The sequence below is a fragment of the Pteropus alecto genome, unplaced genomic scaffold (genome assembly GCF_000325575.1).
Source record: "Pteropus alecto unplaced genomic scaffold, ASM32557v1 scaffold161, whole genome shotgun sequence".
Classification (NCBI taxonomy): Eukaryota; Metazoa; Chordata; class Mammalia; order Chiroptera; family Pteropodidae; genus Pteropus; species Pteropus alecto.
Genome location: NW_006432943.1, coordinates 7,567,902 through 7,579,380, shown reverse-complemented (window position 1 = coordinate 7,579,380; position 11,479 = coordinate 7,567,902).

Genomic DNA, 11,479 nt, shown 5'->3' with positions numbered 1-11,479 from the left:
CTCTGGGTTTATTTTTGTGTCCTGTTGAATCCTTTCCAAGAAAAAGAGCTTCCTCATACAAGCAAGCATGAGAATACATGTAAAAAAACCCTGCAGAGGCCGATAGGGCAAACTTGAACTTTTTTGAATACAGTATCCTACATATATGGGGTTTGTACTTTTATTCATTAGGGAGGAAAGTTTCTTTGAGGATAGTTACTTGGTTATTAATCATATAAGCTTCTTTTGATAGTAATATACCTATTGTCTAATGCTAACTTTTCCTAAAAAAAAAAATAATAATAAGGGAATGAGAATTTAAACCTCAAACCTGAACATTTGGCTTGAATCAAGAAGGGAATGATGGAATGCAGTTCCATCATCTTACACCTAAGGAGAGAAGGCTTCCATAAGAGACTCAAAAAGCAGCCTGGGAAACCCATGGAACTTCAGCCTGACAAGGGAAGAGGGGTCCACATAGTAGACATCTTCCATTCAAAAGCTCACTAGGAAGAGGAATGGGGTCTGTTTTCTACTTTCACAGAGTTCTTTTATAAGATTTATTGTCACAGATAAAAACTAATAACATTCAAAGATCTCTAGACTTAAATTCATAGACTATTCAGTAAAAGCATTTAAAGGATGTATTCTTTTACACATTTGCTTTGACAAACTTTTTTACTTACATCTTTTGCACATATTTGTTGTTGTTGGTCTCTGGTATCTAATTCTATAATGCTTCTTATTGATCTAATGCTATTCAATAAACTCAAGCAAACATTTCACTTATGAGCGACTCATTCTTAATAGATCATTTACTCAATTTAGACATTCTCTGAATCATCATAATGAAAAGTAGGATTTTATCATGTTTATTTTCTTTGCATGCCTCTTATCTTTTACAGATGATCAAAATTACATGGCAAAGGGCGAGAGAAATTATTCCTAATATTAACGCAGTGGGAAAATGCTTGACTGCGAGAGCCTCTTTCCTTTGATGTATAGTCATTGAGATTTCCTCCAGAAATTTCCAATCTCTTACTAAAACCCACTTTCACTGTCTCATTATATTGATTCTTAAAGTTTCCAGTGTTTCATTTGACAAAGTTTTGCTTCGAGTGTGACAAACGGAAGTTGCAGATCCATAAACTCCCATCCCCCTTCCTTCCCTGCTTCCAGCCCAGCTCTCTCACCGCTGCGCTGAGCTCTACTAGGCTCGTGCCCCTTGCTCCCTCTGCTGCTCTGGGGAGTCTGCTCCCAGCATGCCCAGGTTCCAAGTTATATCTGGCTCCCTCTTTCATTTTTCTCTTTTTATTTAAATAGATTTCTTGAGAGGGAGTGAAAAAGCACCTAAAAATACTACATCTTCTGCTGTCTACAATGTTTCTTTATTACACACACACACAAAGGGATTATAAAATATCATCAAAATCCTGCATTCTAGCATCTTTTGGGCTTCAATATTTACAGATAGGAATCATTTCATTTTTTAATTTAATTTTGATCTTTTTTGAGAAATGTAGCTAGACAAAAATTCAGCAGCCTCGAATCAGAAATGTTACCATTTCATGAGGTACTACTATTGCCCTGGTTTTACAGATGTAGAAGCTGATACACAGGGGTTAAGTAACCTGCTCAAGGCCAAATTTTGAGCCCAGGCAATCTGGCACCAGAATCCATGTCTAACCACTACACTATGCTGACTCTATGAATAAATGCACTGGTCTACGGAAAAGTTGGTACAACTGAGAAAGAGAGGAAGTCCATAACTCAGAAGGGTAATATTTGAAAGAGAAATTACATCATTTTGTGGTCCTCAAGGACAGAAGGATGCTCGCCATGTGTAGTCTGTCTGAAGAGCACCATCAGCAGCATCTGGAAACTCGTTAAAATATATATTCTCAAGCCCTGCCCAGATCTTCTGAATCAGAAACTCAGGCATTGGGCTCAGTAATCTGTGTTTAACAAACTGGTATCATAAAGAATATATTTGGTCTTTGTCTCCAGTTCCTGGCACAGAGCTCCAAAAACTTTTGGAATTTCCTGACTAATAGGAGTGTTTTTTGTTATTCACAATGAGCCCCTTTAAACCATACCTGAGGTTTTGCTGGTGAGGTAACTGTTAGCATATCCCCAAATAGCTTCAGGATGGGGCTGGTTACCAGAGGAACCAATCTTAATAGGACCTCCATAAACACCCCTAAACAACAGGGTTTAGAGAGCTTCTGGGTTGGTGAACATATTGAGGTGCTAGAAGAATGGTGTACCTGGAGAGGGCAGGGAAGGAATGTGCCTCCCATCCCCCATACGTTGCCTTATACATCTCTTGCATTCAGCTGTTCCTGAGTTGTATCCTTTACAATAAACCAGTAATAATAAGTAAAGAACTTTCCTGAGCTCTGTGAATTGCTCTAGTGAATGATTAACCCTGGAGGGTGGTGGTCATAGAAACCTCCAAATTTACGGCCAACTGGGCAGAAATGTGGATAGCCTCAGCATTCTATTTGCATCTGGTGTCTGAAGTGGGGGAAGTCTTGTGGGACTGAGCCCTTAACTTGTGGGATCTGAACTAACTATAGATAGTGTCAGAATTGAATTAAATTATTGGACACCCAATAGGTATCAGAGAATTGAAGTATCAGTAAACACTTGAGAGAAAAAATAAACTTTCACAAATCAAGTGATTATGAAGCTGCTAAAGTTTGAAAAGCATTGTTCTAAAGTAAGGGCTCCAACTCTCACAGTACATTAGTCATCTAAGGGAACTTTCTTTTATAAATATCAGATTAATTATGTTATAATTTACATACAATAAAACTCACCTTTTTAAGTGTTAAGTTCAATAAGTTAGTTCTCACAGCCCCCATCTCAGTAAGTTTGGGCTGCTGATATCAAAGTCCCATAGACTGGATGACTTAAAAATAACAGATATTTCTTATGGTCTAAAGGCTTAGAAGTCCAAGATCAGGGTGCCAGCATGACTGGATTCTGGTGAGAGCCCTTCTCCGAGTTGCAGACTGTTGACTTCTCATTGCGCGTGCACAAGAAGGAGAGCAGAAAGGGGTAGTAAGCTCCCTGGTGACCCTTATAAATGCAGTAATCCTATTCTTGGGGGTCCCGCCTTTATGACCTCATCTAAAGCTAATTATTTCCCAAAGACCCCGCTTCCTAATACCATCACGTCAGAGGGTAGGTAGAGTTTTAACATACAAATTTGGGGGAGAGACAAATATTCAGTCCATTACAGCCTTAGTCCCTGTCTTGTTCTTATAATTTTGCCTTTTCCAGAATGTCCTATAAATGGAAGCATACAATGTGTAGGCTTTTATCTGACTACTTTGCATAATGTTTTCAAGATTCATCATGTTGTTGAATGTATTGATAATTTATTCTTTATTGTTGTTGACTATTATTCCATTTTAGGGATATGCCATAATTTATTTATTCATTCACCAGCTGATGGACATTTGAGTTTTTTCCAGTTTTTGGCTATTATGAATAAAACTGCTGTCAATATTTATATACGAGTCTTTGGGGGGAACATATGATTTTGTTTCTCTCAAGTAGATATCTAGATGTGAGATTGCTGGGTCATATGGTAGATGTATATTTATATGTTTCTATAAAGTTATACCTTTTATTTTTAACTTTATATCTGTTTTCCATAGTACCTATATTATTTTGCATTCCCACCAGCAATATATGAGAATTCCAGTTGATTCACGTCCTCATCAGCACTTGGTATTATCAACCTTTTAAACTTTAGAATGTCTTAGTAGATATTTAATCTATCTTAATTTTTATTAACTAAAATGGCTAATGATGTTGAACAGTTTTAATGTGCTTATTTAAGATCTTTACATCTATATTAGAAAGCTACCTTACATGAAAGCCTTTGAGTTATGCTGGCAAAGTTACCAAAAAGAAATTGACCACATATGTATGGGTGTACTTCTGGCAGCTAATCTGTTTTATTGATCTATATGTCTATCCTCATGCTAATGCCACATGGTCTTGATTAGTGTAGCTTAATAATAAGATTTCAAATTTAGTAGAAGTCTTCTTCATTCTTTTTCTAAATTGTTTTGGACCTAACTTCTTTGCTTTTTGATGTGAATTTTTAAATCACCTTGTTAATTTCTAACCCCCCCCCCCAAAAAAAAATTGGGATTGTATTGAATCTACAGATTAATTTGGGGAGAACTGGCATCTTGATAATATTGAGTCTTTCAGTCATGAACACAATATATCTCTTTACTATGTATGATTTCTCTAATTTCTCTCAGCAATATTTTGTAATTGCTCACATTCAGATCTTAGCCCCCAAGGCCAAACCATGAGCTGTTGCCTTTTAAGGACATCCATCTGTAGCAACAAAACAAGCACATGTGTTCTTTATTTATCATGTATATTATTTGGGAAGTGGTCACATGTGGCGTTTAGCCTAACTTTAATTGGATATTATTGCTTTCTTCTCAGAAAAGTAATGAACCATTTAAAACAATTAGATGAGGCACTCTCAAATTCCCCCACCAGATCTGCAAGTCTACCCAAATCCCCTCCCATCCTTATCAATTCCCTTTTGCTACATTAAACCTGGTATTCCTCTCCTCATTCCTCCAAGGCCATCCCTCTATCTGTGTTTAAATCTCATCTCCTCTTACTATCTCAGGAGAAACACACTATCAACTCTTCTTTTGTTCTCCTCTATGATCAACCACTTCTTCCCAATTAGTTCCATCTCCATACCATTTAAACATATTCCAGTCTCTCCCATCTCAAAGACAAAACAAATAAAAAAGCCTCTTCCTGGTCCTCTTCTGGTTATTGTCTCCCTCTTCTTCTCCTCCAGCACAGCAAAACCTCGAGTTGTCAGTACTCCATGTCATTTCCCCAGGGTTCTCTCATACTGCAGCAGCCTCTAAAAAAGGCTTCTACTCTATCACAGCCCCTAAATAACTATCAATAAGGTCATCAATGACCATTGTAGCAATATCAGTCAGCTATTTCCACAACAGTGCTATGTAGCTCAATGGCTTACAACAAAAGATTATTTCCTGTCCTTGCATCTTCCAGTTAGCTGATGGTCAACTGACAAGGGTGGGTTTGGAGTCAATTCAGGACATTTGTTTTGTCCAGATCTTCTTTACGTGTCTCCCATTTTGAGGGAATCAGATGGTATTACAGGACATATTCTTCTTATGGTAATGGCAAATCCAGAAGACAGGGAAGCAGAAACACGCTATGCTTGTTATGATCTAGGCTTGGAATTATCAAACTTTTACCTTCATTTACATTTTATTGGCCAAACCAAGCCATATGGCCATGCCCAATATTTGTGGGACAGGAAGTTTATTTCACATCTAGTAGAACTGTAAAACCATATATCAAAGGGCATGGTATAGAGAGGAGAAAAGAATTGGGAACAAAAATAAATCTGCCAGTTGCTAAGCACAATGATCAATGTTTCATGTTCATCCTATGGAACTCAATAGTTACTTTACAAGAACGAGGACTAGTGCGCAGTTGTGGTCTCTCCCCTTGGCACTCAGAATGGCATACTTCTCCTGGGTTTCCTTCTACTTTTCTGGCCACTCATTCTCAGACTTTATTTTTTAGCTCACCCTTGTCTCTCTGGCAGAGTGAGAGAAGGTGACTTGTCTTTTATCATTATATACGTTCTCTTGAAGAAATCTAAAGCTTTCATTACCATGGAAACACTAATAACTCCCAATCTTTTATCCCCTATTCTCTGAACTCCATTTCATTTTACCCAATCGACTCTGCTATATTTCCACTTTGGACTTTGCAAAGGTACCTCAAACTCCATGTCAAGGACCAAAATTTATTATACAATTCCAATCTGATTCAATTCCGGCATTGCCTACCTCGGTGAAAGCTCCACAACTTGTCTAATTGTCCAAGGTGGAAAACTAGGACTCATTTCAAAAAAAAATTTTTTATCACTGCTAGCCTTGTATCCAATCCATAATAAAACTTTGTAGGCCCATTTCCCTAAATATCGCCTTAATTTATTCATGTTCTCCACCTTTATTGCTTCCACCTATGTCAAGATGCCATCAGTTCTTACCCGTCCTAATTAAATAGCTTAAAGTTGTCTGTCTCCCTCATCTTCTCTGATATCCCTCCATAATGCAGCTAACTAAGGTAATCCTTACAAAATGCAGATCAGGGGGATGATGTCACTCCAGCTTTATTTCCAAATGCAAGGTTCACTTCCTCAGAAAAGTCTGCCATGTCCATCCAGCCGAGGTCAGATCTTTTTGAGATGTGCTTTCATGTAACTATCTCTTTTCCTTGAGAGCACTTACCTTAGTCATTAATAATACATTTGTTAGTGTGACCATGTAATAAGTATCTGTCTCCCTATTGGCTCTAAATTTCATGAGATCAAAAACTATATTTTTGCCCATCATCAAAGACAACTTACTAAATGGAAAAAGATATTCATCAATGATATACCTGATAAGGGATTAATATCCAAGATATAGTAAAAACTCATACAACTTAACACCAAAAATACAAAAAAAAAAAAAAAAACAATCAAAAAATGGGCAGAGAACTTGAATAGACATTTCTCCAACGAGGACACACAGATGGTCAATAGACATATGAAAAGATGCTCAATGTCACTAATCATCAGAAAAATGCAAATTAAAACCACAATGAAATATCTCCTCTTCCATATAGCATCCCAGATATTCAGTAAGCAACTCTTAGGCAAAACAAAGAACATCTTGTACAGTGTGTAATTTGTTTGGAATATTTAGAAAAAAATATTTTCTAACCACATTACCTTGAATACATGACTAGGAGGAAGTAGAACCTAACCAGATGTTTGTGACTGCCATCGTGCACCTGAACATGCTGGCAGATTTTAATCAATTGGTATTTGTCACCGAAATGTAATGTAATTGTATAATATTAAGATCTTCAAGTTAAATTTCACTAAAATTATGTTATGATATTAAAGCACTAGTATATATTACTGGAAAAAGGAAAAATTAATAGTAAATCCATTCTCGCCATAAATTTAAGATGACTAATATTTGTTAAATTCTCACATGCTGCATAATTTAGGGTCCCATTAGGAAACAGCATGCTGAGCTGGAATTTTGAAAGGAATGAAGTGAAAGAACTATTTCAGAAGTGTAGGCAGGGTTAAGGGAACCAACTAGGAACGTTGAGGCACACAGGGACTGGCAGCCACTCCTATGCCTGAAGGAGAAGGAAAGGAAACGGTGTTATGGAAAGTTGTTTGGAGAGCTGCAGCTTGGAAGCCAGATTGCCTTACAGAAACCATAGACATTAAAGCATCAGCCAGAACCAGAACTGAGTACGAACAAGGAGTAAAGGAAATAATAATTCTTTTACCTCCATTTCCTTCTACCCTCTAATCTATCCATACTCTACTCTCTCATGGATTGAACTCATCCAGAAAGGGTCAGATGAGAAAACTAAGATTCAGAGAGACTAAGGAATTAGTCCAGAGTCACAGGGTTAATGAATATCAGTTCTGATATTTGAATCCCAGTAGGTGGACTCCAAATACCATAATTTTATTCATTATTTTACACGTCTGATAGAAGACTGTCCCAATTTTAACTCATTATAATGAATGCTAATGATGCCTATACACGTGTTTTTTTGTCATATGTTCTACTTTGAAAAAATTTGCTCACTCCTATGGTAGATAATCAATTCAATTGATTTGCAAGCATTTTTTTTCATCTGAATGACAGCCTCTCCATTTCAAATCTGAATATCAAATAAATTAATATCTTATTATATTCCTAAATTTAGTGGGGCTAGAAGCCCCAGGAAAAACCCTTGGCATAGCTCTCTCTCCCTTTTAAGTAGACAATGGGACTAACATTTTTCTCCTTCAAAGGTGGGCGATGAAGAGGTCCACCTCTCCATCAGTGCCTCCTTGCCCTGATTTTTTCTGCTGATCTCTGAATAGGGTTCCCAGCAGAGGATCTAGCTCTATCTCTGACACATCCTCTGGTCTGGAGGCCCTTCTTATTTCTCATCCATTGGTGAACAATAGCCCTCTCCATCAATACAGAGGCCAACCTGAGACCCTCTGGGAGCATTCTACTAACCTCACAGTGCTCTGCCTCTTCTAACGAGGTTCTTCAGCACCTTCTGGTGGCTGGTTCAAGAAATAACATGGTCAAATTGAAAACTGGGACAGTGAGAGAAATGACATTAACACTGGGCACAAATTCCCTGCTTCCTTCTCCATTCAGAATGAGACCCCTAAGAGTGTCTCCTAGGGATTGTGGACAGGTAGATCCCAGGATTCCCTTCTGTCAATGCCCCAATTCAGGACCTCAGGGTATTACCTCTCAAAGTAAGGTCCTTCAACCCTCAATATCAGCATCATTTGAAATCATATTAGAAATGCAGAATCTGAATCAGAACCCATGTTTCAGCAAGATTCCCAGATGATTTATATGCAACTAACACTGAGCTCTTTCTTTTCTTTTCTCCCTGCCTCTTCACTGCAAAAAGACAATATGCATCAAATCACGATTCTCCCAAGCTAGGTCTGAAACCAGGCTTGGCAAAATAAAAAGCTGTGGAAGTCAGAAGACCTTGGATCAAGATGTGGTCCTGGTTATGATTAACTGAAATGTAATTAAATTATGAGTCTAATTATTTTAAATTTCCAGATGAAAATAATATCTACCCCTTAGGGAACTAAGAATAAAAACATTTTTAGATCAGCTACATGTAACTTGAGGTCATTTCTGGGATTTATAAATTCCAAGAAGTTGGGATTTATATTTCCATTTCTAATGTTATTTCAGTGGCCTCAAAATGATCACAGTCAACCCTTAAAGCCACAGTCCTCTACTGTCATCCAGTGGTGAATGGTATAATGTGGCGACAAGAAACTCACCGAACATCATAATTCAATAAATCATAGAACTGACCCAGGAAGATGGAGCTGAAAACCAGCATATAACTCATCATATGGACTCAAAAAGAGAGATGAAAGAGAGAAATGGAAGAAATGTGGTTACAAGCCCAACATCAGTTTAGACATGACAGATTCAAACTTATTGTTCTGAGCAAGAAAATACATACCAGTTCATTATCAGCTGCCAGGTGCCAAGCTAAAGAAATGTGTGCTCGATTTTCTTTCATGCTTCATCTCAAATTAGATGTGAAATAATTGCAGAGAGTTCAGTCAAGCTGAGACCCATTATTCAGTAAGGAAATTAACATTTCTAAGGTGCTTTAACACAAATGACAGATTAGTTCACTCAGCTTCCTCACCTGAATCATAGACCCCCGATTTGTGTCTTTCCATTTGCCTTATTTGCATGTTCTGCCCTTTCTGCCTTCCACCTCCTGAAAGTAAAAATGAGGATAAGCAAAGAAAGGCACCCTGATTCTCCCTTTCAACAAAGATACTCCATTTATTAGATATCTAATATCTATGTTGGGAATTCCACACATATTCTATTTCCATCACGGTCATTACTCCTAATAGGCAATCATGGTGTCCACAAAGACAGAGGACATTTAAAATTTTTGTCTGACATAGTTTTGGAAATTTTTAGTGTGTTTTATCATTAATTGCAACTTGTAGACTCTAGAGAGATTCTTGAATGCATGACCTATTGATTACTTAAAGGAGCATACCTGGTGGCATGGTGACACTCATAGCCATGTTTGCCTCTAGTTGTGGTGCTGCTGTGTGACAGGCAGTAGGGTGGTTCCACTTTCTATGACTTCCTGTGTTTCCTGGACACTCTGCCCAGTTCTAAACCCTACTGACTAGAAGGGACCTTGATAGTCCCTCTATTTCTCTTTTGTCATAATGAGAAGAATTAGCTTTTTTTTTTCCTAGCAAAAGTTAAAATTCCAAAGAAGATTAAAATTGAGGAAGTCTCCTAACTCTTTTTTGGCCATGTGCTCAATTGTCCATGTGCCCCAGCTTTGCACTGAGTTTCCCAGAGCAGACCTGGAATCTTGGTGTTGGCCTATGACTAATAAGATCATCCAGCCAATTTAAAATGAAAAGTTTGTGTAACTTTGGGAAAACTTTGGCCAAAATCTGAGGTTGGTTTTTGGCAATGATAAGGTCAACCTATACTAACAACAAAAATACTGGTTTGTGTCCTGTAAACTTGGGACAAGCCATAAGATTTTGACATCTAGCATTCCTCCTCATATCTAACTTGTGAAATTGGTGGTGGGGTGTGGCATCTTACCAAAGGCAAAGTGACACCTTGGTTGCTGTGCATGCTCTGTACCCGTTTGACTTATAAACACAGTTAAAGAAAAAAGTCCTATCTTGTATCATCTCAGGTTATGCACGGAATATCAGAAGCAATTTTTCTATTTGCTTTGTTGGTCAGTGTTCCAATACTGGTTAGACAAGAAAAATTTCTAACAGGATCCCATTTCATTCTGTCCATTTGTGAGAAAGAAATACTAAAAGGAAGCGAATTTAGGATAAATGGAATGTCACTCTCTAGCTTTGTATATTGAAAAATTCTAAGCCTCAGTTTCCTTACTTGTAAATAAGAAATCTGCAAAGGCATCTTCCAGCCCTAAAATTTATACCTCTGCTCTTCCCACATCCTTTCCTCCTCTGGTACTTCCTATCCCAGTGAATTTTGGCACTATTATCCATTAAAATGAAAATCGAGTGTCATCTTTGACCCTCTCTCCCACTAACTTTCCTCTTTAAATCATTCCTCGAGAGCAACCCACCTCCTTAACATCTCTGGGATCCATCTACTTTATTTCTACCACTGTGTCTGGCCATGAGAATGAGCTCTCGTTATTTGGAGAAGTAATTTTATAAGCCAGGAGGGTTTAGAATTACATTTATAGATGATGGAATAAATCAAACTCATGGATTTATTAAGTAAAAAAAGAATCTGGCCTCTCAGAGAAACATGACTTCAATTTGAATTGTATAACTAATTTAAATCTGTAATTTTAAGCTGTTTATTTAATATCAATTTTAAGCAAGTTAGAGTATTTAAGAAAACTTGATATGCAAAAATTCATAATTTTATGTATTTGAATAACAAGATTTTATTAAGTAGTTAGGAAGACTTGTTATGTTGTGATTTTGTCTTGCCGAGCATTTGAAATATTTAGAAAAAACTGGAATATATTATATTAAGATATTTATTTTAAAGTTTTTAAAGGAATTTGTTCAACTAAGTTTGTAAATGAGCCTGATTGTTTGAGGTGAGTTTTGGTTGTTGGACTGGAGTTAAACATTACTGAAGCATCAAATAAAAGTGATGATTAATATTTATATAAATATTAGAATAAAATTTATAGGCTAAACTTGATTAAAATGTACATTTGAAAACTTTACTTTAAAAATGAACAGTAATTTTAAACCCAAACAACTATTAATAGTCCTTTCTGTACTCAAAATTATCCTCCAGATTTTTTCACTGACAGTAGTCAAAAGAGTTCCCTTTACCATGGAACTGCA